The following is a 24,460-nucleotide window of genomic DNA, read 5'->3' as shown; positions in this document are numbered from 1 at the left end:
CAAGGCTCTTCTGTCCCTGGACTTCTCCAGGCAAGAATACTGGAGTGGGCAGTTATTTCCTTCTCCAGGGGATCTTCCCAGTCCAGAGGCTGAACTTGAGTCTCTTGCTTCTACATTGAAAGGCAGATTCTTTACCTCTGTACCATCTGAGAAGCCCATCTTTATATACATGAAATTATTACACTCATTTCATAGACAATGAAACCAATGATTATCTGAACTATTTGTATAGCTCTGTGAATAAGTGTCAATTTAGCTAACTAGCAGCGACACTGGGATTCAAACCCAGATAAATCTGGGGCCAATTTCCACACCCTATCTGCACCATGCTGCCTTGAAGGCATTCTTTAGCACTTCTCATTGGCCTCCCTGGGATCCTAGAAAGACTGTTTTGGCAGGCAGTAAGAGGAGGTGTTTAGGAAGCAGAAAAAAAAGAATCTGAAGACCATATCTTCACATGTAAAAGAGAAATCAAATTTCTAACACAGAGAGTTCTTTAATGAAATCAAAAGTGAAAGTGAAAGTGGCTCATTGATGTCAGACTCTTTGTCACCCTATGGACTATACAGACCATGGAATTCTCTAGACCAGAATACTGGAGTATGTAGCCTTTCCCTTCACCAGGGGATGTTCCCAACCCAGGGACTGAACCCACGTTTCCCACATTGCAGGCAGATTCTTGACCAAATGAGCCACAAGGGAAGTCCAAGAATACAGGGGTGGATAGCCTATCCCTTCTCCAGCAGATCTTCCCAACCCAGGAATGCAACTGGGGTCTCCTGCATTGCTGGTGGTTTCTTTACCAACTGAGCTCTCAGGCAACTCCAAGAATCAGATAAAGAATTTAGCACTGTTACTGCTGCTAAGCTACTGCTGCTAAGCTGCTGTTGCTAAGTCATGTCAGTCGTGCCCAACTCTGTGCGACCCCATAGACGGCAGCCCACCAGGCTGCCGTCCCTGGGATTCTCCAGCCAACAATATTGAAGTGGGTTGCCATTTTCTTCTACAGTGCATGAAAGTGAAAAGTGAAAGTGAAGTCGCTCAGTCATGTCCGATCCTTCATGACCCCATGGACTGTAGCCTACCAGGCTCCTCCGTCCATGGGATTTCCCAGGCAAGAGTACTGGAGTGGGTTGCCATTGCCTTCTCCTTAGCACTGTTAGTAGGGAAGAATAAGATCACACACAGATATATACCTTGCTACTTTTCCTAACCCCTTTCTGATTAAACAGATCTAAACACACAAACACACACAGTAATTCAGGTTAGGCCATCCATGTTCTTGTTGACTTCTCCAAATTCACCACCTAACACCTCAGTTTATGTCCACTTCCTTGACTTCCTCACTGTTCCTGGCAGGCACATCCACACAGGGGCGCCTTTGCTTTAGACATCTTCTCTGCCTGCCGAGTTCATCCCCAAGACTTATATCTGTCATTGAGCAAATAAAGATTTTAAAAACTAAGATCAATCTCTGGCCATTTTGTTGCCCAATTATATCTTCTTTTGTCAGTTATATTAAGAGTTTTTAATATGTCTCTGCTGATTGATCATTTGTAATAGAGGTCAAAATTGCAATTATTTAAGCCCACAAGTTGCTTTAGAGGGCAATAAAACAGAAAATTGACACTGTTTGATCTTTTTCACAGTCATTCCTTTATGGAAGCTTACCTTTTGTAATGAAAATGTACTACTAAACCGCTTTGACATTTTCCTTAATGTGCACAAAAACAGATATACACAATAGATCAGAATAGAATGGAAAATAAACTTAAAAATGTCATTGTGGAATATCGTGAAGTGCTCTGAATATTTACCATTGTAAGAAAATGTCCAAGAATAGTGTATATGGAAAGTATTTCTAAATTGTAAACAATTTATTAAAAAAAAAAAATAAACCACCTTTCGCTATCTTTTAAAAAAAGAAAATATCCAAAAAGGTGTTGGTAATTTTTCTTAATCTGTTTTCAATATTGTTTGAAAAAGGTTTTGAAAATTTAACAGAAATATAGATCAATGGAACAAAATAGAAAGTCCAGAGATAAATCCATGCACATATGGAAACCTTATCTTTGACAAAAGAGGCAAGAATATACAATGGACAAAAGACAATCTCTTTTTAACAAGTGGTGCTGGGAAAACTGGTCAACCACTTGTAAAAGGATGAAACTAGAACACTTTCTAACACCATACACAAAAATAAACTCAAAATGGATTAAAGATCTAAATGTTAAGACCAGAAACTAGAGGAAAACACAGGCAAAACACTCTCCAACATAAATCATAGCAGGATCCTCTATGACCCACCTCCCAGACTAATGGAAATAAAAGCAAAAATAAACAAATGGGACCTAATTAAACTTAAAAGCTTTTGTACAATGAAGGAACCTATAAGCAAAGTGGAAAGACAGACTTCAGAATGGGAGAAAATAATAGCAAACAAAGCAACTGACAATTAATCTCAAAAATATACAAGCAACTCCTTCAGCTCAATTCCAGAAAAATAAATGACCCAATCAAAAAATCGGCCAAAGAACTAAACAGTTCTCCAAAGAAGACACACAGATGACTAACAAACACATGAAAGGATGCTCAACATCACTCATTATCAGAGAAATGCAAATCAAAACCACAATGAAGTACCATCTCATGCTGGTCAGAGTGGCTGCTATCCAGAAATCTACAGACAATAAATGCTGGAGAGGGTGTGGAGAAAAAGGAACCCTCTTAGACTGTTGGTGGGAATACAAACTAGTATACCACTATGGAGAGCAGCGTGGAGATTCCTTAAAAAACTGGAAATAGAATTGCCATATGACCCAGCAATCCCACTGCTGGGCATACACATCAAGAAAATCAGAATTGAAAGAGACATGTGTACCCCAATGTTCATCGCAGCACTGTTTATAATAGCCAGGACATTGAAGCAAACCAGATGTCCATCAGCAGACGAGTGGATAAAAAAGCAGTGGTACATGTACACAATGGAATATTACTCAGCCATTAAAAAGAATACATTTGAATCAGTCCTAATGAGGTGGATGAAACTGGAGCCTATTATACAGAGTGAAGTCAGCCAGAATGAAAAACACCAATACAGTATACTAATGCATACATATGGAATTTAGAAAGATGGTAATGATAACCCTATATTCGAGACAGCAAAAGAGACACAGATGTATAGAACAGTCTTTTGGACTCTGTGGGAGAAGGTGAGAGTGGGATGATCTGAGAGAATAGCATTGCAACATGTGTATTATCGTATGTGAAATAGACCACCAGTCCAGGTCTATGCATGAGACAGGGTGTTCAGGGCTGGTGCACTGGGATGACCTAGAGGGGTGGGATGGGGAGGGAAGTGGGAGGGGGGGTTCAGGATGGGGAACACATGTAAACCTATGGCTGATTCATGTCAATGTATGACAAAATCACTACAATATTGGAAAGTTAATTAGCCTCCAATTAAAGTAAATGAATTTAAAGAATAAATAAATAAACTGGAAAGTATATCATAAAAAATAAAATTTAATATGATAAATATAATATCATTTATGAGATGGCGTTGACTTCCAAACTACAAAAGAATGTTTCACTCTATTTTATATATTAGTTTAATATTAAAAAAGAATCACTGGTCCTTTGGCTCTGACCAATCAGATAAAAAATTCTGACTTTTTTTTTAATCTATCTAGTTTTTGTATGGTTGTATGATAGGCAAGTATAAGGGAAATATTTACCTTAAAGATATTACTGTTGTTGAAATTAACTTTTCTTAGAAATGTGCTTTTCACTGCCAAGATAAGAACCCAAAGTAGTACAGGGAATTATTATTTGATTTTTTTTGTTTGTTTTTTTCCAATGGTATTCCTCAGAATAGTTGGAAATTCCCCAGATTTATAAAATATCAATATGAAAAATATAACTATTCTATAAAATCTAATTGCATAGGAATTGAAAAATATCCTCTGTTCATTAAAACATTTTAGGAACGGAGAGTTTATAAGGGGTTATCTCTTGAATGTGGGAGAAAAATTATGCCCCACATTCCACAACCAAAAATAACATTATTGAAGACACACAGCATTACTCAGTGTCATGATAAGGCTAAAAATTCACAGGACAAATTCTATGAAAAAGTTAAGCATTTATGATACTTATATATAGTAAACCTATATATGTAGTAAATATGTATATAGTACAAAATCCATTAGCTCTAAAATTTGGTAGTGTAAATTAAAATTTTGATGTGATGGAAAAACTCCTAAATATGATGTCTGTGACAAGCACAACTTAGTTCTGAGGTTTAACAATGTTTCAGAAGGGAGGTGGGGTTATTTTTTTATTTTTATTTTTATTTTGCCACACCTTGTGCCTTGCAGGGTCTTAGTTGCTTGACCAAGGATCGAAGCGTGGGCCTGGGCAGTGAAAGTTCAGAGTCCTAACCATTGGACCACTGAGGAAGTCCTGTAATGTCTTAACAATGCTCATATGAAACTGGCCATATTTACGACATATAACTACTGACAGTTCTCCCAAAATGGTCAAAGCTGTAGACCCTTAATTTAACTGAGGTGGCAACATTTTTCAAGGCCATGAAACATAAGTCAGTTCCCTGCATAAGGGTCTTAGAGTTACTCTCCATTAGAAAATTAAAACAGAAGACATACTGTTTGTAATAATTAAGTCTCTGAACTTTGTGCCCTCTTAGGGTCAGGCCACAGGCTATTCAGTTGTGGTAGATGAATCAGAGTACCAATAACAATCTTCTTATATATTGAAATTAAGGTGCTTAGCTATGGCACCTTCCAGAGAGAGTGGAAATTTTAAGAATTCATTTTATTGAATTTTTTTTTTTTTTATTTTAATTTAATTGGAGGACAATTATTTTACAATATTGTATTGGTTTTGCCATACATCAACATGAATCTGCCATGGGTGTACACGTGTTCCCCATCCTGAGCCCCCTCTCCCATCTCCCTCCCCATACCATTCCTCTGGGTCATCCCAGTGCACCAGCCCCAAGCATCCTGTATCATGCATCGATTTTACAAAAGATCAATAAAGGGTCTGATCTTTACAAAACTATTTTTATATTTCTCATTTCATATTACAATAGTATTGTGAATTTATTGCAAAACATTTTTGGCAAATAGAAACAAAAAACCCCAAATTATATCACTGACACATCCCCTGCATTAAAACTACTGTAAAATTTGGTTTCATATATATTCAACATTTTGTATGCATTTTAAAATATATACTTTACTTTTTTATGAGAATATTATTTCATTAGCATCTTGGGAACCATCTTCTCGTTGTTTTTCTGCCTCACTGATTGCTATTTTTAATTTTTTTTTTAACTTAACCTGTTTATTTTTTACTACAATATTGTATTGGTTTTGCCATACATCAACATGCATCCGCCACGGGTGTACATGTGTTCCCCATCCTGAATCCCCCTCCCACCTCCCTCCCCATCCCATCCCTCTGGGTCATCCCAGTGCACCAGCCCCAAGCTTCCTGTATCCTAAATCGAACCTGGACTGGCGATTCGTTTCTTATATGATATTATACATGTTTTAATGCCATTCTCCCAAATCATCCCCGCATCCCTCTCCCACAGAGTCCAAAACACTGTTCTATACATCAGTGTCTCTTTTGCTGTCTTGCATACAGGGTTGTCATTACCATGTTTCTAAATTCCATATATATGCTTTAGTATACTATATTGATGTTTTTCTTTCTGGCTTACTTCACTCTGTGTAATAGGCTCCAGTTTCATCCATCTCATTAGAACTGATTCAAATATATTCTTTTTAATGGCTGAGTAATACTTCATTGTGTATATATACCACAGCTTTCTTATCCATTCATCTGCTGATGGACATCTAGGTTGCTTCCATGTCTTGGCTATTATAAACAGTGCTGCAATGTACATTGGGGTACACGTGTCTTCTTTCAATTCTGGTTTCTTCAGTGTGTATGCCCAGCAATGGGATTGCTGGGTCGTATGGCAATTCTATTTCCAGTTTTTTAAGGTATCTCCACACTGTTCTCCATAGTGGCTGTACTAGTTTGCATTCCCACCAACAGTGTAAGAGGGTTCCCTTTTCTCCACATCCTCTCCAGCATTGACTGCTTGTAGACTTTTGGATCACAGCCATTCTGACTGGATTGAAATGGTACCTCATTGTGGTTTTGCTTTGCATTTCTCTAATAATGAGTGATGTTGAGCATTTATTCATGTGTTTGTTAGCCATCTGTATGTCTTCTTTGCAGAAATGTCTATTTAGTTCTTTGGCCCATTTTTTGATTGGGTCATTTATTTTTCTTGAATTGAGCTGCGGGAGTTGCTTGTATATTTTTGAAATTAGTTGTTTGTCAGTTGCTTCATTTGCTATTATTTTCTCCCATTCTGAAGGCTGTCTTTTCACCTTGCTTATAGTTTCTTTTGTTGTGCAGAAGCTTTAAATTTAATTAGATCCTATTTATTTTTGCTTTTATTTCCAATATTCTGACAGGTGGGTCATAGAGGATCCTGTTGTGATGTATGTCAGAGAGCATTTTGCTTATGTTCTCCTCTAAGATTTTTATAGTTTCTGGTCTTATGTTTAGATCTTTAATCCATTTTGAGTTTATTTTTTTGTGTATGGTGTTAGAAAGTGTTCTAGTTTCATCATTTTATAAGTGGTTGACCAGTTTTCCCAGCACCACTTGTTAAAGAGACTGTCTTTTCTCCACTGTATATTCTTGCCTCCTTTGTCAAAGATAAGGTGTCCATAGGTGTGTGGGTTTATCTCTGGGCTTTCTATTTTGTTCCATTGATCTATATTTCTGTCTTTGTGCCAGTACCATACTGTCTTGATGACTGTGGCTTTGTTGTAGAGCCTGAAGTCAGGCAGGTTGATTCCTCCAGTTCCATTCTTCTTTCTCAAGATTGCTTTTTGTTTTTCCATACAAATTGTGAAATTATTAGTTCTAGCTCTGTGAAAAATACCGTTGGTAGCTTGATAGGGATTGCATTGAATCTATAGATTGCTTTGGGTAGTATACTCATTTCACTATATTGATTCTTCCGATCCATGAGCATGGTATATTTCTCCATCTACTAGTGTCCTCTTTGATTTCTTTCATCAGTGTTTTATAGTTTTCTATACATAGGTCTTTAGTTTCTTTAGGTAGATATATTCCTAAGTATTTTATTCTTTTCATTGTAATGGTGAATGGAATTGTTTCCTTAATTTCTCTATTTTCTCATTATTAGTGCATAGGAATGCAAGGGATTTCTGTGTGTTGATTTTATATCCTGCAACTTTACTATATTCATTGACTAGCTCTAGTAATTTTCTGGTGGAGTCTTTAGGGTTTCCTATGTAGAGGATCATGTCATCTGCAAATAGTGAGAGTTTTACTTCTTCTTTTCCAATTTGGATTCCTTTTATTTCTTTTTCTGCTCTGATTGCTGTGGCCAAAACTTCCAAAACTATGTTGAATAGTAGTGGTGAGAGTGGGCAACCTTGTCTTTTTCCTGACCTTAGGGGAAAGGCTTTCAATTTTTCACCATTGAGGATGTTTGCTGTGGGTTTGTCATATATAGCTTTTATTATGTTGAGGTATGTTCCTTCTATTCCTGCTTTCTGGAGAGTTTTTATCATAAATGGATGTTGAATTTTATCAAAGGCTTTCTCTGCATCTATTGAAATAATCATATGGCTTTTATTTTTCAATTTGTTAATGTGGTGTATTACATTGATTGATTTGCAGATAGTGAAGAATCCTTGCATCCCTGGGATAAAGCCCACTTGGTCATGGTGTATGATCTTTATAATGTGTTGTTGGATTCTGATTGCTAGAATTTAACAATAAATACAGGATCAAAACCTTGAACTTGCAATTTCATTTATTATATTGAACTCAGTTTCATCAAGTCAAAGCCATGATCAAACAAAATTACAAAGTAGTGGGGGGACCTACAACTGTGAAGTTACTGAATTACAATTTAAATAGTGTAGTGATAGCTGTATATGGTAATACTGCAGCAATGGAGGAATGTTATCATTATGTGAAAGTTTTCCTTACAATTAAAATTAATATAATTACCAATATTCTGTCTATATTTGGAATTATTTACATTCTAAATGGCTTCCTCTTGACAAAAAATGAAGTTATTTTATACAATTAAATAATAAAAGAGTTTAGTACAGGCCAGATACTCATTGCTATTTATATGTTCCAGAATAATCTAAGCCTAATTACTGTAACAACTCTGTGAGGTATATCTTATTATTAAGGCTACTGAAAAAAGTGAAAGTCACTTATTGCTGTGCAACTCTTTGTTGACCCCATGGACTAAAACCTCTGTATACTGGATTCACCAAAGAACACTGGAGTGGGTTGCCATTCCGTTCTCCAGGGGATCTTCCAGATCCAGGGTACAAACCCAGGTCTTGTACACTGCAGGTGGATTCTTTAGCATCTGAGCTCTTTACTGTGGAAACCCATAAAGTTACTGAAGCACATGTTAAACAGCTAACCTAATGTCACCAAGGAGTAAAAGGTAGAGTTAGAATTTGAACCTAAGAAACCAGGTTCTAGGATTAAAGTTTTCAGGTACTACACTATAGCTACAATACTAAATACAAAAATAAGGTCTAAAGTAAAGTAAGAACGAATGATAAATTCATTTCTTTTAAAAGCAGATACCACTATGACAATTATCAGAGTGGCTAAACTCCAATAAACAGAAAATCCCATATATTGGTGAAGATACAGAGCAACAGGAACTCAATTTATTAACTGTTGTTGGAATGTAAAATGGTACAAGCACTTTATGGGCTTCTTATGAAGCTAAATATAGGCTACCTATCATGTAATACAGCAATCACACTCCTAGTTCATTATCCAAATGCACTGAAAACATGAAAGCTTCCACACAGATGTTCAGAGCAACTTTATTCATAATTGCTAAAAATTAGAAGTAATCAAGTTGTCCTTCAGTAAGTGAATAAACTGTGATGCATTCATACAATAGATTATTATTTGGTAAGTAAAGGAATGAGTAACTGAGCCTTGAAAGAAATGGAGAAGGTTTAAAGAGCTATTACTAAGTGAGAGAAGTCATTCTCAAAATCCTGAATAAAAAGGGATGCTTTCACCTAAATGACAGTCTGGAAAAGGCAAAGCTCTACAGGTGTTGAAAAGATCAGGGATTGCCAGAAGTTTGGTGGAAGAGTTTGGTGGAAGGGGAGGAGAGAGAGGGAAGAATAAGTGCAGCCCAGGGGTCTTTAGGGTCCTAAAACTATCTATACAATATTACAATGGTGGACACATGGCATGATGCATTTGTTAAAACCCACAAAGCTGTACAAAAGGAAGAGTGATGCCTAACATAAATTATGGTGCTTACTTAATAATCAGGTGACAACATTGGTCCATCAGTTATAAAAATTATAATCAAAAATAAAGAAATGTAATTAACAAAAGTGCTTCTTGTGTTAGAAATAATCTCTAATAACATGAATTACTTTTGTGCACAGAAATTCAATAAAAGAAGCAATACTTATTACAAGGGATTGGTTCACCCATTCCTGGTGGCTGATTAAAGAAGAGAACTTTGGCAAGGCATACAGCCAGGAGCTAAAAATCATGACTGGAAACTATATGAAATGAAGCCTGGAATCTTTGGATATAAAAAGGATCTATCCTTTTTTAACAGAATTTCCAATGTGGCTCAATGCTAAGGAAGCCGCCTGCTAATGCAGGAGACCTGGGTTGATCCCTGCGTCAGGAAGATCCCCTAGAAAAGGAAATAGCAATCTGCTTCAGGATTCTTGGCTGGGAAACCCCATGAACAGAGGAGCCTGGTGGGCTTTCATTCATGGGGTCACGAAAGACTCAGACACGTCTTAGCGACTAACACGCACACACCCTCTTTTAAAGGCCTTTTGATTAATTAAATTTGGCCCACCCAAGATGATATATCTTTTACTAACACTGACTGCTTAGGCCTGATTCATTAAATCAATTTCACTGCAGCTTCAAAATTCCTACAGAGCAGTGAAAAGATGAGTGTGTAACTAGGTCATTAGGAGATGTGTGTGTATGTGCACTATAAAACAGTTATTTCAAAGCCTCCTTGAAGTTTCACAGGAGTGTAGCTCTTACAGCCTACCTGATGTAGAAACACACTAGCAAGGGAATTCTGCACGATTTACTTCAGAAGCAAAGCTGTGTGGGAAACCATGACGGTGGATATAGCAGTCATGGTAGTCTGGGGGGAAGCACTGTGGACAAGGAAAGCAAATTCATTTTCTGAGCAAGTGTATTTTCCAGGAAAAGCAAGATGTTACCCAATTCGATAAAGAAAGGGATTTAATGTAGTCAACCTGCCATCAGGTAGCTGGCTGATCACCTCAGAGAACTCAGGGTCAGTCTCCATTGTTGGGATAAGGACACTCAACAGAGTCAACAGCCAGGCCAGCCTTGGGGGTGGAATTCAGCATTGCTAAGATCATGCTGATCCCATCCTTGTCACCAGGACTGCTTTGTTCATGAGTCATTGAGGAAAGACAGAGGTGGCTGAGCAGGATGCTCACAGACATTCATAGTAGAAGCCATCTTAGTCACTTGATTGCTAAAGTACCTCTTTTTTTGTTTGGTTGGTTGGTTTTCTTTTTACTAATTCACATGGAACACAAATATCTTCCTTTCCTGTTTCCAAAGACATCTACCTACAGACCATCTTCAAGACTCTTTTTCCATGAATCTTACAATTGTGCCCACGATCATTCCACCAAACCATTGGCCACATTTCATGAATTGGTATCGAGCTGGTCATTTGGCATTTCGCCTTATAGGCAAAAGCAAACAGGCAATTACCCTGACTGAAGCTCTGCCTTTTACTGAAAAACAAGTCCCTATGCCCAACTTACAGGGAGGCTAAACAAGAACAGAAGGTCAGGGTGTGGAGCCCAGAAAGATGTACTGAGGGCCCTGCAAGGACAGGAGTGGCTCATGCCTTAAAAACCTCAAACTGCCTGAAAGCCCTCAGTGAAGCCCTTTCCTAGAAAGCTGAGGCAGGAGCATGGTGAGGTGTTTAAACATCTTGGTGTCAGAGCTCCAGATCTGGAGGCCAGGTCACGGTCAGGTAACTGTTCCCGTAAATAACGAAAGCTAACACTCGTTAGTTTCTGTTCTGACAAGAAAGGGCAGGTCCTGAGGCACGACTTATCCTCCAGGGTCCAGTCCTGGCAGAGTCAGAGCTCAGCTGGCAGCACCCTCAGCGCTGGGTCCTCAGACCCTGCTCAGCTGTCATTGCTGAGGGAGCCAGGCGCCAAATGCAACTGGCCCTCAGGCTCCTCAGGCCAGCCACGTGGGGGGTGTGGGAGCAGGTCTTGGAGATGGCATCCAGGGCAGATGGTGCAGCCAGAAGGTGGCAGAGGCGGGGAGAGGGTCACTGCCTCCTCAAGGCTTGGGTGCGGCCATTAGAGGCCGCAGTGAGGGCTCTGGAGGTCAACAGGACACAGACCCCCATATGTCCCCTGGGTCCCCAGATCACCATTGGTCTGAGGCTGGATGAACTGGAGCACCCTGGAGGGGAGGCCAGGATTGACTCTTACCTCACTGTCCATGTGACAAGCCCTGCTTCGCTGACCTTGCCTGGTTGTCCCCACTAATGGTCACTCACTGACAGTTGCTTCCTTGGGGGGAGGAGCCCATTGAAAATGGCTGAACAGGACTTGCTGCCTGGTAACAGGGTGCAGAGTAATAGCTCACAGGTACGGCTGTGCTGAGGTCTGCTCTTGGCTGTGCTCTGTTACAAGTCTCCTGGTCGAGTCTCCATTCAGCCCTGTCCTTTAGAGGTACCCCCAGACAGAAACTAGGTGGCCACAGCTGTCAGCTTTGGGTGGTCTCTTTATATCCCACAGTACTGTCTTTATTGGGCTCAAGAATGTGATATATGAATTGGAGCCATGGAGATGTGAGCAACCTCCTTCACACAAGCTACTTTTCCCTCAGCCCTGCTCAAGCCCTGTCTCCTTCATTCCCACTTCCATTTGATAATGGAGCACTGTCACACATGCCTGACTTTGTGCCTTGGTAGGTCAGAATATCTTGCCTCATGATGAACAGGAATAGAAAAATAAATAATAATAAGAAGAAGATGCAAAATGATTTAAACATCCTATTTCTACTCACATGTACAATCAATACTCATTATGAGTCAGAAAATATTCAGCACCGAGCTGAAGCTTAATGTCTATAGGTAGCAGACAGACAGGAAGACTGCAGCAGACTGGAAGCCCAGGGGCACCAGCTGCAACTGCTCTGCCACTTAAGTCCCATGGGTCAGCAGATCTAATGGAGCTAGAAGCATTACTGGCAGATAGAGAGGTTGTTCAGTGCCACTGCCATCACCGACTCGATGGACATGAGCTTGAGCAAGCTCTGGGAGGTGGTGATGGACAGGGAAGCCTGGCAAGCTGCAGTCGATGGGGTCACAAGGAGTCAGACATGACTGCACAAATGAACTGAACTGAACTGGAGTACATTGTCAGTTGTTTGGCACAATTACTTTGTTTTATGTTATATACAATTTTAATGAAGAAATTAGTAAAACTGCTATGTGAGATATAAAATAAATTTTAAAAGATATGAACTCTGAAATTAGGCTGTTTGAGTATGAATCTTTAGTTTACCATTTACTTGGTCTGTATCCTAGGAGTGGTTAGTCATCCTTTTCCTATCTTGTCTTCCTAATCTGAGACATAATAACATCTATTTCATAAAACTGTTGTGAAGAATAAATTATGTGTGTGTGTTTAAACTAGTTGCTACATCTAATGTGTGTAAATGTAATTATTATTATTCTTGTACACAAGGGAAAATATACAAAAGAAATTACAGAATTAGATTTCAATACAGAAAATAGGTGAGCAAGTAACTTTGTTAAGTATAATTAAATGTACTTTCACAGTAAAAAATAAAATAACTGATAAGACATAATAAATATCACTTCTTTTGATCAAATATGAACCCAAACTTTCTGATATAAGACAGAAATGTGACCAAGAAGAACAGAAAGAACATGACTTGTTTTTCTCTACAGAGCTAACTAGAGTGTACTTTTCTATAAGAGTCCTGTGTCTATACAGACCTTACAAAAGGTATGGACTCACACCAGTCCAGATGAAAGAAAGAGACACCAAGAGTCCTGTCTGAGAAATGATGCAAACCACATTAATTCTATGAAAAGGAGTAAGGCACATATCCAAGAGCAGACGATTTTAAAACAAGAAATCTCATTTTTATAGAAAGAAACATAAAAATTGGATAACACTCATTCACCCTTAGATAACAAATTTTGTGGATCTAAGTTAATATAGTTAATCTTCCACTTTCAAGTAGAAATTTTGTTTACATTCCATCTTTTGATATGCATAAAAAGTACTGACTAAAACTTTTATTTTAGAACATCTATATAATGTAGAAAATAATCATTTTATGGAATATTTTTAACTTTTGTTTTTTGAAGTCACACAGCCTAACCAAAATAAAACAAGCTATTATTTGTTGCTTGGTAAGGGAAATCTGCATTGCTGTCACACCTAATTTCCCTAAGAAAGTTAAACGTTGTTATTCCGGAGACGTCATGGCTGACATTAGTTTAGGATAATGAGGGTGTGTAATTTGTTTTGCGTAGATCAGCACTGTTGCAAGTAATGAATGAAGTTCTCAGGTGGGTCAGTGGTAAAGAATCTGCCTGCCAATGCAAGAGACACAGGAGAATTGGGTTTGATCCCTAGGTCAGGAAGATCCCCTGGAGGAGGAAGTGGTAACTCACTTCAGTATTCTTGCTGGAAACATCCACGGACAGAGGAGCCTGGAGGGCTGCAGTCCTTGGTGTCACAATCAAACACACAGCAGGCACTCACGCAGAATAGTACATACAAGCAGCCATTATATATTCCAGTCCATTGCTAAATTATGTTTTCTTAAAACTGAATTATCTGATGAGAGTAATCCAACTACAGGCCACTGTATTATGTAAGAAATAATCAGGTTAACATTATAACACAGTTCTTAAACTTGAATATACTTTTTAACTGTTAAGGCAGGAGTTTTACAGTTTAAGCTTAAGTGTACAGTTTTACAATGCTTAATGTCAAAGAACTGCATCCATTTACTTATAAATTTTTATCATCTTAAGAATGCATTCCAACTTGTGACAGTTTGTAACAAATGTCACGAGTCTGATCCTTGTTTTTCTTAATCATAAAGGTAAGGTATTTGACTAGGTAGTTTTTACTGTGGAACAAACATCAGAATTCATGAATAGCTAAATACACTTATCACATAAACACTAATGATAGATAAAAACTTAAGCTGAATCTTCCCAAAGAATATCAGTTCCTCATAGCATTTCAATCTCCAGTCCTGTCTGTACAGGCCAAAGTGAGAGGCACCAGTTTTCTGGTTCCTATAACGCATTTTGTAAATTTAAGTAAATTAATTTTTATGTCACTGTAATTTTTCCAAAAGAAAAAAAAAGAAAATATATGTAACAGAAACAGTTCAAACTAAAAAATGAAGTTGTTGATATACTATATATACTAGTACATATGATTACACAAGCAATGCTATTGAGAAGTTATCCACAAAACTAGAAAACATAACATTTTCTAATCTAAATAAATCAGCATAGATTAAAATGTCATTAATGCTGCATAAAAATTCTCAATGGTTCCTCAAAATCATAAATTTGAAGGCAATATGTCATAGAATGACCCTTTGTATACAGTTTAGGCTACCTATTATATTGTCAAAGTATATTGTACTTATTTCCAATAATTGAAAATTGCTTTTTCTACTGGATTCTGAAGCAGTTTTGAAACTCAGCCCAAACAACTGACACAGTACAGAAAGTTATTTCTAGCTTTGATGTTGCCCTTTATTTAAAATCAGAGCAACTATAAACATGAAGAAAGCTAAAAAGGACAGTTGGGTTCATATATGAAATAAATCCGAGAACAGGGAATTTGTCTATCACATGAGTATTACTCCTTCTTGGTTGGTATGCTAATTTATTGTTAGGATTATGGGGACCTCAGGTTAATTTAATACTCGAAGTCAGTATTTCCACATCTATCAGTGAATAAAAGAAGGGAAAATAAGTAAGTACTACTAAACATATCTCCCTGGATTGGGAAGATCCCCTGGAGGAGGAAATGTCAGCCCACTCCAGTACTCTTGCCTGGAAAATTCCATGGACAGAGCAGCCTGGTGGGCACAGTTCATGGGGACCCTAAGGGTTGGACACGACTGTGTGACTTAGCAATCACTCTCTCAAACATGTCTTAAGGCTGGAATTCCTTATGAGCTAATTAATTTCAAAACGCCAAACAGAAGAAAAGAGAAAAAAAAATCCAAAAGCTCTTGCTGAAAATGAACTCTCAACAAAAGGTAAAACAAAACAATAAGAAATGCAATCTTGCAAATCCCAATGAAGTTGACAGCTAAACATTGATTTCTGATAAAATTAATCTGTAAAGAGCAACATTTCAAAGTCTTGAAATAAGTCTGAAAATGATGTTCAAAATTACATCTGAAAGCATAACTTATATCTAAATGAGTAATAAACTATGGAATAAAATAGAGAGAAATTAAACTACACTAGATCAGACATCTAGATTCAGTACTAATAATACTTTTGTAGTTCTTGAAATTACTGGTAAATGTTCATTTTCTAACTATGCTTCAATATAGCATCAGAGTTAAAAATGGACTGTAAAAAGAAACAAACTCTGAATACATTTTATTAATTATTTTATAGTTATTATTTACCACAAATTAAGCTTATTAAAAACATGCCAGGTTAGAAAAATTGAAAAAGACACATGTACCCCACTGTTTATTAGAGTACTATTTACAATAGCTAGAACATGGAAGCAATCTAGATGTCTATGGACAGATGAATAGATAAAGAAGCTGTGGTACATATATAAAATGGAAGATTATTCCATCATAAAAGGAACACTTGACTCCTTTCTAATAAGATGAATAAACCTAGAGCCTATTACAGAGTGAAGCAAGTCAGAAAGAGAAAGATAAACATGGTATCCTAACATTGTGTGGATCACAATAAACAGTGGAAAATTCTGAAAGAGATGGGAATACCAGGCCATCTGACCTGCCTCTTGAGAAACCTATATGCAGGTGAGGAAGCCACAGTTAGAACTGGACATGGAACAACAGACTGGTTCCAAAGAGGAAAAGGAGTACGTCAAGGCTGTCACCCTGCTTATTTAACTTATATACACAGTACATCATGAGAAATGCTGGGCTGGAAGAAGCACAAGCTGGAATCAAGATTGCCGGGAGAAATATCAATAACCTCAGATATGCAGATGACATCACCCTTATGGCAGAAAGTGAAGAGGAACTAAAAAGCCTCTTGATGAAAGTGAAATAGGAGAGTGAAAAAGTTGGCTTAAAGCTTAACATTCAGAAAACAAAGATCATGGCATCTGGTCCCATCAGTTCATGGGAAACAGATGGGGAAACAGTGGAAATAGTGTCAGACTTTATTTTTGGGGGCTCCAAAATCACTGCAGATGGTGATTGAAGCCACGAATTTAAAAGACGCTTACTCCTTGGAAGAAAAGTTATGACCAACCTAGATAGCATATTCAAAAGCAGAGACAGTACTTTGCCAACAAAGGTTCATCTAGTCAAAGCTATGGTTTTTCCAGTGGTCATGTATGGATGTGAGAGTTGGACTGTGAAGAAAGCTGAGCACCGAAGAATTGATGCTTTTGAACTGTGGTGTTGGAGAAGACTCTTGAGAGTCCCTTGGACTGCAAGGAGATCCAACCAGTCCATTCTAAAAGATATCAGTCCTGGGTGTTCTTTGGAAGGAATGATGCTAAAGATGAAACTCCAGTACTTTGGCCACCTCATGCGAAGAGTTGACTCATTGGAAAAGACTCTCATGCTGGGAGGTATTGGGGGCAGGAGGAGAAAGGGACCACAGAGGATAAGATGGCTGGATGACATCACCGATTTGATGGACATGAGTTTGAATGAACTCCGGGAGTTGGTGATAGACACGGAGGCCTGGCATGCTGCAATTCATGGGGTCGCAAAGAGTCGGACACTGTTTAGCGACTGAACTGAACTGAACACATATATATGGAATCTAGAAAGATGGTACTGATGGAGTTATTTTCAGAGCAGCAATGCAGATACAGACATAGAGAACAGACTTATGGAAATGGGGAGAAGGGAGGAGGGAGAGGGTGGGATATATTGAGAGAGTAACATGGAAACTTACATTACCACGTGTAAAATAGATAGTTTGCTGTATGGCTCAGGGAACTCAAAAAGGGGCTCTGTATCAACCTAGAGGGGTGGTTTGGGGAGGGAGATGGGAGGGAGGTTCAAGAGGGAAAGGACATATGTATACCTATAGCTGATTCATGTTGATGTTTGGCAGAAACCAACAAATTCTGAAAAGCAAATATCCTTCTTTAAAAATAAATCAATTAAATAAACAAGCAAATTCAAAACATGCCAGGTGTTAGGGATTTCCCTGGAGATCCAGTGGTTAGGTCTCTCAGCTTCCACTGAAGCAGCACAGGTTCGATCTCTCATTGGGTAACTAAAATTCCGCATGCCACTTAGTATGGCCAAAAGGTTATAGATAGATAGATAGATAGATTGTGTTAAGGAATAAAAAGATTTATTAAATAAATTAATTAAATAAACATGCCAAGTTAGTTCTCTATAAATTCTGAATATAAAAACTCGAAAAAAGTGATCAGAAAATGAAAAATCGTAAGAATAATATAACACATAAAATATTAACAAACCACTTTTAAATTGCTCAGAAGTAACTCTGAAGTTTAAAACAAAAATATGCTCATGCAAAAATAAAGGTGATAAGTGCTACAGTAACAATATCACTAATAGAAATTATTTTTCCTAAATAATCTCCAAAATAAACATAATTCCAATCAAAAAGAGAGAAGTACAAAGGGGGAATCCATCTACTATACATTTAAAATATAAAATAACACTGGTTTCCCTGGTGTCTCAGATGGTAAAGAATCTGCCTGCAGTGCGGGAGACCTGGGTTCAATCCCTGGTTTGGGAAGATCCCCTGGAGCAGGGCATCACAACCCACTCCAGTATTCTTGCTTGGAGAATCCCCATAGACAGAGGACCCCGGCAGGCTACAGTCCATGGGGTCACAAAGAGTCAGACTCGACTGAGTGACTAAGCACACACACAGAAGAAAAGAATTTATTTTTAAAGAACTGACCTTAAATACTATGACAAATATGCAATGTAACTAAATCACCAATGTTAGTCTCAAAGATATACATTAAATGTGCACACACAAAAAGGGAAAAGCCCAAGAGCATAACTGATGCAAAATTTGGATTGGCAGGTAATCTGCAGAAGAATAATCAAAATAGTCAGAAAACAAATAAAAGAATAATCAATCGCATTGATGATCAGGAATATTCAAATTAAAAGATTATATGATACCTTTGTCCACCTATAATATGGATTTAAAATAGTCTAAAATACTAATTTTTAAGGCTGAGTGCTGAAGAATTGATGTTTTTGAACTGTGGCACTGGAGAAGACTTCAAGAATATCAAGTCAGTCAATCCTAAAGGAAATCAGTCCTGAATATTCATTGGAGGACTGACGCTGAAGCTGAAGCTCCAATACTTTGGCCACATGATGTGAAGAGCTGACTCCTTAGAAAAGACCCTGATCCTGGGAAAGTTTGAAAGCAGGAATAGAAGGGGACAACAGAGGACGAGATGGTTGGATGGTATCATCAACTCAATGGACGTGAGTTTTAGTAAGCTACAGGAGATGGTGAAGGACAGGGAAGCCTGGTGTGCTGCAGTCCATGGGGTTGCAAAAAGTCAGACACAACTGAGCGACTGAACAACAAGGACAATGATACTGCTGCTGCTGCTGCTAAGTCACTTCAGTCGTGTCCGACTCTGTGCAACCCCATAGACGGCAGCCCACCAGGCTCCACCGTCCCTGGGATTCTCCAGGCAAGAACACTGGAGTGGGTTGCCATTGCCTTCTCCAGACAATGATACTACTATACACCTATTTAATATGGATTTAAAATAGTCTAAAAAATTATTCTTTTATAAAAATGTAAAGGAAACTCTAACACACTGCTGGCATATAAATAGAAATATTTTACGGTACTTTAGATTACATTTGGCTAATATCTGAGAAAGTTTAAGATGCCCTTGTACATGATCCCAAAACTCCACTTCCAGGTATATACCCTAGAATTGCTTTTATATAAAGGCTTAAGTACAAAAATGTTCACAAAAGAATCTCTTAGGTCGGAAAAATTAGCATCAGTGTTGCAGTGAATACTGAATATGCATTAAATAGAATAGTGTGGAATGCTTCCATTGACCTCTTATTTCTCTCTGGTTCCCCAGGTTAATTGTGATCTTTTTCTTTCACAAGATTTGACACCTAGCCTATGTGTTCACAGGTCATTCTCAGAAGAGATGAATACTGGTTTAAACTAACCACACATCTGTGGACATTCATCTTTCTTCTTCTTTTCCTTCTAAGTCACCATGAATTCAGTATATCTCCAGTCCCATCAATGGAATTGCCCTTTGGGGAAGCTGGACATGGAAGTAATTAAAAATGATCTTTATCAGTTTCACATCATGTAGTTGTCTTTTAAATTGGGCACTCATTTGTACATAAACCAGAAAAGATATGTACAAGTTAGGGTCTTGCCTGCAACTGTTTCCCCACCCACAAATTTACACAACAGGCTGATATTCCCAAGGACTGCATCTGAGACTCTGACAAGGATTGGGCTAGCCATCAGACTGCTCAGTAGTTATATAATGCAATATTTTATGTATTTTAAAAACATCACTAATGAGAATGTTACAGCAAAGGGAACTCTACTTAATGCTCTGTGATGAGCTGAATAACAAGGAAGTACAAAAGGGAGGGGATGTATATATAAGTATGCTGATTCACATTGCTATACATTACAAACTAACACAGCATTGAAAAGCAACCACATTCCAATGAAACTTTTTAAAAAATCACAAAAAAAGAATGCTAGGATCAAAATTTTTATCAACTAGATCACCTTCAAATATCAGGGGATAATTCATATATTTGTGTGTGTGAATATACACATATATATACACATCTGTCTATCCCTGGTGGCTCAGACGATAAAGCTTCTGCCTGCAATGCGGGCGACCTGGGTTCAATGCCTCGGTTGGGAAGATCTCCTGGAGAAGGAAATAGCAACCCACTCCTATATTCTTGCCTGGAAAATCCCATGGATGGTGAAACCTGGTAGGCTACAGTCTATATGGTCGCAAAGAGTTGGACACGACTGAGTGACTTCACTTTCTTTCTTTCACTTTACACATCTGTATATATATATATATGTGTGTGTGTGTGTGTGTGTGTGTATATATACATATATATATATATATATATATGTTTCTCATACACTTTCTTCTTCAGAAGAGTTACCCCATAAATATTTACATTTAAATTTATATTTGAAGGAGTAATGAGAAGAAAAATGACACAACTACGTGGATGTTAAGTTATATGATAATTAATATGACCAAATATATAATAATTTGTTTTCTTGAAAAATTAAGGATAAAAAGAGACAAAATAGAAATCATATGCTACAGAAGTGATTCCAGGAAAGAGACCCTTAAAGCTGGAATCGGGAATACATTGTCTAATTTGGTTAGGTTAGAGGATGGCAATGGTTTATTTTGCACAGAACTGGGAGAGTGGAAGTCAATGTAACTCAGTGGCAAACAACAGCAGCAACCACAAAACTTATCCCTTGTACTCTTCTGGAATCATGCTATAGGTTTTAGGCCAAAGAACGTCTTCTGTGGGCACGCTCAGAGTCTCTAATTTCTTGGAAATGCAGAAAACACATCTATCTGAATTTAAGTTCTCCATTTTAATCATGAGAATAGCAATATTATAATGTAATTTCAAATGTTCATTGACTTGAAATTTATAGTTTGGATTGGGAAAGAAGGCCCTGAGAATGAGTTGTAACTTTGATAGACTCCTGTCAACCTGCTTACCTCCCATCTCTCTTCCACCCCTTCTCCCTCTTTTGGGGAGATTAGAGGACCCTTCCGTTCCTTGTTTTGTCATTAAGTCATGTCCAACTCACTGGTGACCCCATGGACTATAGCCTCCTAGGTTTCTATGTCCATGAGATTTCCCAGGCAAGAAGACTGAGGAGGGTTACCATTTCCTTCTCCAGGGATCTTCCCAACCCACAGACTGAAGCGGGTCAGCCTGCTTGGCAGGCTGATTCTTTACCATTGAACAACCTGGGAAGCCCTAGAGGCCTGCATAATGGACATGAGTTTGGGTAAACTCTGGCAGTTGATGATGGACAGGGAGGCCTAGCATGCTGCAGTTCATGGGGTCGAAAAGAGTCAGACACGACTGAGTGTCTTTCACAAAAAGTGAAAGTGAAGTCGCTCGGTTGTGTCAGACTCTTAGCGACCCCATGGACTGCAGCCTACCAGGCTCCTCCATCCATGGGATTTTCCAGGCAAGAGTACTGGAGTGGGGTGCCATTGTCTTCTCCATCTGTCATGTCTAACTCCTTGTAATCCCATGGAGTGCAGCACATGAGGCTTCCTTGTCCATGACCAACTCCTGGAGCTTGCTCAAACGCATGTCCATTGAGTCAGTGATGCCATCCTACCATCTCATCCTCTTTTGTCCCCTTCTCCTCCTGCTTTCCATCCTTCCCAATATCAGGGCCTTTTCCAATTAGTCGGTGCTCCGCATCAGGTGGCCAAAGTATTAGAGCTTCAGCCTCAGCATCAGTCCTTCCAAAGAATATTCAGGACTGATTTCCTTTAGGATGGATTACTTGGATCTCCTTGAGCTCTCAAGATCTTGAGAGTTCAAGGGGCTCTCAAGATCTTGAGAGTTCAAGGGACTCTCAAGAGTGTATATACATACATACATTTTCAGAGAATATTGTATTTTTCAAAATATTAACATACATCATCATAGCCATCAATACAACCATCTGATTAAGTAGTTTCTTTATTATAAAGATTAGTAAACACAATTTTGGAGAAGGCAATGGCACCCCACTCCAGGACTCTTGCCTGGAAAATCCCATGGATGGAGGAGCCTAGTAGGTTGCAGGCCATGGGGTGGCTAAGAGTCAGACACTACTGAGCGACTTCCCTTTCACTTTTCACTTTCATGCATTAGAGAAGGAAATGGCAACCCACTCCAGTGTTCTTGCCTGGAGAATCCCAGGGACAGAGGAGCCCGGTACATCAATTGCTGGTATCATCATCATTTACCACCAGATATCAAGGCTCTTATAAACCACTGGTAAATAAGATTGTGAAGCATTAGTGTAAAAATAGGAAGAAAAAAAATGGCCAGTAAAACAGAAGCCAGACAAAGATACATTAATACTTTACAAAGTTATGTTATGTGTAAGAAATGTTCCACTGCAGTGAAGTGAGAGGAAATTGTACTATTTTTAAGAAATTGAATGAGTTTGTTTAAATAAGTACACAGAAAAAATAATAATAATGTAACCACCTACCTCATACTAAGGGCTTCCCAGGTGGCTCAGTGGTAATGATCTACCTGCCAAGCAGGAGACAGGGGACACAGGTTCTATTTCTGGGTTGGGAAGATCCCTTGGAGGAGGAAATGGCAACCCATTCCAGTATTCTTGCCTGGAAAATTACATGGACAGAGGAGGTTGGAGGGCTATAGTCCATGGGGTCACAAAGAGCTGGACTTAGTGACTAAACACATAAATATATTCTAGATAGATTTTAGATATAAGTGCAAACAATAATAGAATTGTCTCTTAGAAGATAAAGCATAAGGAAACATTTTCAAAATCTTGGAGTAGGAATTTTTTCTTATCCAGGATTTGAAAAGTAATAACTACACAGGAAAATATAAGGAACTGAAATATATTATGAATAAGAACTTCTGCTTACCAAATGCATTTTCTGAGTAAATACACAGGACAAAGTATGAATAAAGTTATTTGAAATATATATTATTCTAAGAAAAGACTCATGGTCCCAATTATAAAGAAGTTTAATGTACTAATAAGGCAAATAACCCAACAAAAGTTGGCAAAAGAACGTGATGACCCAAAAGCTTACTTGCATAATACCATTAGTCATCAGGAAAAATATGTATTCAAGAAAATTAGGACCCATTACATACTCAACAGGATGAATAAAACAAAAAAGAAAAAAAATTACCAAAAGGTGATGAATGTATTAAACACCTGAAATTCATCTCTGTTACTATTTGGAGTGTAAATCTGTAGTATACGTTAGGAAAACAAAGCAGCAAAATATCTTTATATTCATGAAACAAATTCAAATCATTCTACTCAGTCAGCTGATAGTATATATAAGGGTGAGCGGTTCCAACCTGCCTCTCAAAATCCTTTAACAGGTGTGGACGTGTTTTTGTTTAAAAATAGCAATATTCCTACTTGAAAACTAGGTGGCCGGCCGTGACTCAGTCTTTCTGATCACCAGACAGCGCACGTGCCCCTGTCCCCCGGCCCTCCCTGTGCGTGTTTGTTGCTCTTCCCCGTCACTTCCAGCTTTTCCCCGCTCCCGGCCCACCCGACACAGGTGACCGCCCAGTGCCCCCTTACCCTGTTTAGGACCTAACCGGTCTTGCCTCATGTGGTGTCCTTCCCTGGCCTCCATGGCTGGTGGTGTCTCCGGGCACAGAAGTGCCCTCGGTCCCCGAGGGGGGAAGCTGGGCACAGCAAGTTGCATGTGAGGGCCGTGGAGGCACCGGTACACGGCGGGAAAGAGCTCTCCTGGGCCATTTGTGGCTCTGGGTGTTGGCGGTGGTGGGCGCAAGCCCCGATACGGGGGCTCCATGGCGGCCAGGAAGGTCAGTAGACATCCTGGGTGCCAGGGGACCGCTCCTGCGCTGGAGGCTTCTTGCGGTGAGATTCCGTGTCCTGACGCAGAAGCAGCTAGCCTTCCGGGTCATTCAGAATGACTTCCGGGCCCCTTGCAGTAGCTGGTGGCCACCCCACCTCCACTGTTGGTTCTATGCCTCTGCCATGTCTATGCCACGTGGGCCTACGTGGCAGCACTTCATTGGTGCCTCGTCCGTCCTGTCCTCTGATCCCTGGGGCTGCGCCCTGGTGCGTCTGGCTTCCCTGGCCCGCCTTCCCCCATCTCCATTGCCCTTTGCCTCCTCCTGTCCGCTGATGTTGTCGCGTGCTGGACCAGGAAGAGCGCCTGAGCCCCCGGCGCGACGCCCCCTGCGGTGCCCTTGTCCAAGTGTGCGCAGGTCACCGGCTTGCTGCTGCTAAGTCACGTCAGTGGAGTCTGACTCTGTGCGACCC

At 39.1% G+C, this 24,460-nt stretch overlaps 1 long non-coding RNA gene across 1 annotated transcript in view; it reads right to left on the bottom strand.

Annotated features, from left to right (window-relative positions):
* LOC139182001 (uncharacterized) overlaps window positions 1-24,063 on the bottom strand; it is a 30,206-nt gene extending 6,143 nt beyond the window's left edge. The window contains exons 1-2 of the long non-coding RNA XR_011565598.1: window positions 23,750-24,063; window positions 22,661-22,796 (exon numbers count right to left, since the gene is read on the bottom strand). This is a non-coding gene — a long non-coding RNA (uncharacterized lncRNA). The remainder of the gene's footprint in view (window positions 1-22,660; window positions 22,797-23,749) is intronic.
* Between the last annotated feature and the right edge of the window lie 397 nt (window positions 24,064-24,460).

The sequence above is a fragment of the Bos indicus genome, unplaced genomic scaffold (genome assembly GCF_029378745.1).
Source record: "Bos indicus isolate NIAB-ARS_2022 breed Sahiwal x Tharparkar unplaced genomic scaffold, NIAB-ARS_B.indTharparkar_mat_pri_1.0 scaffold_57, whole genome shotgun sequence".
Taxonomy (NCBI): domain Eukaryota; kingdom Metazoa; phylum Chordata; class Mammalia; order Artiodactyla; family Bovidae; genus Bos; species Bos indicus.
The sequence above is the reverse complement of the archived record's forward strand: the minus strand, read 5'-3'. Positions and strand labels throughout refer to the sequence as shown.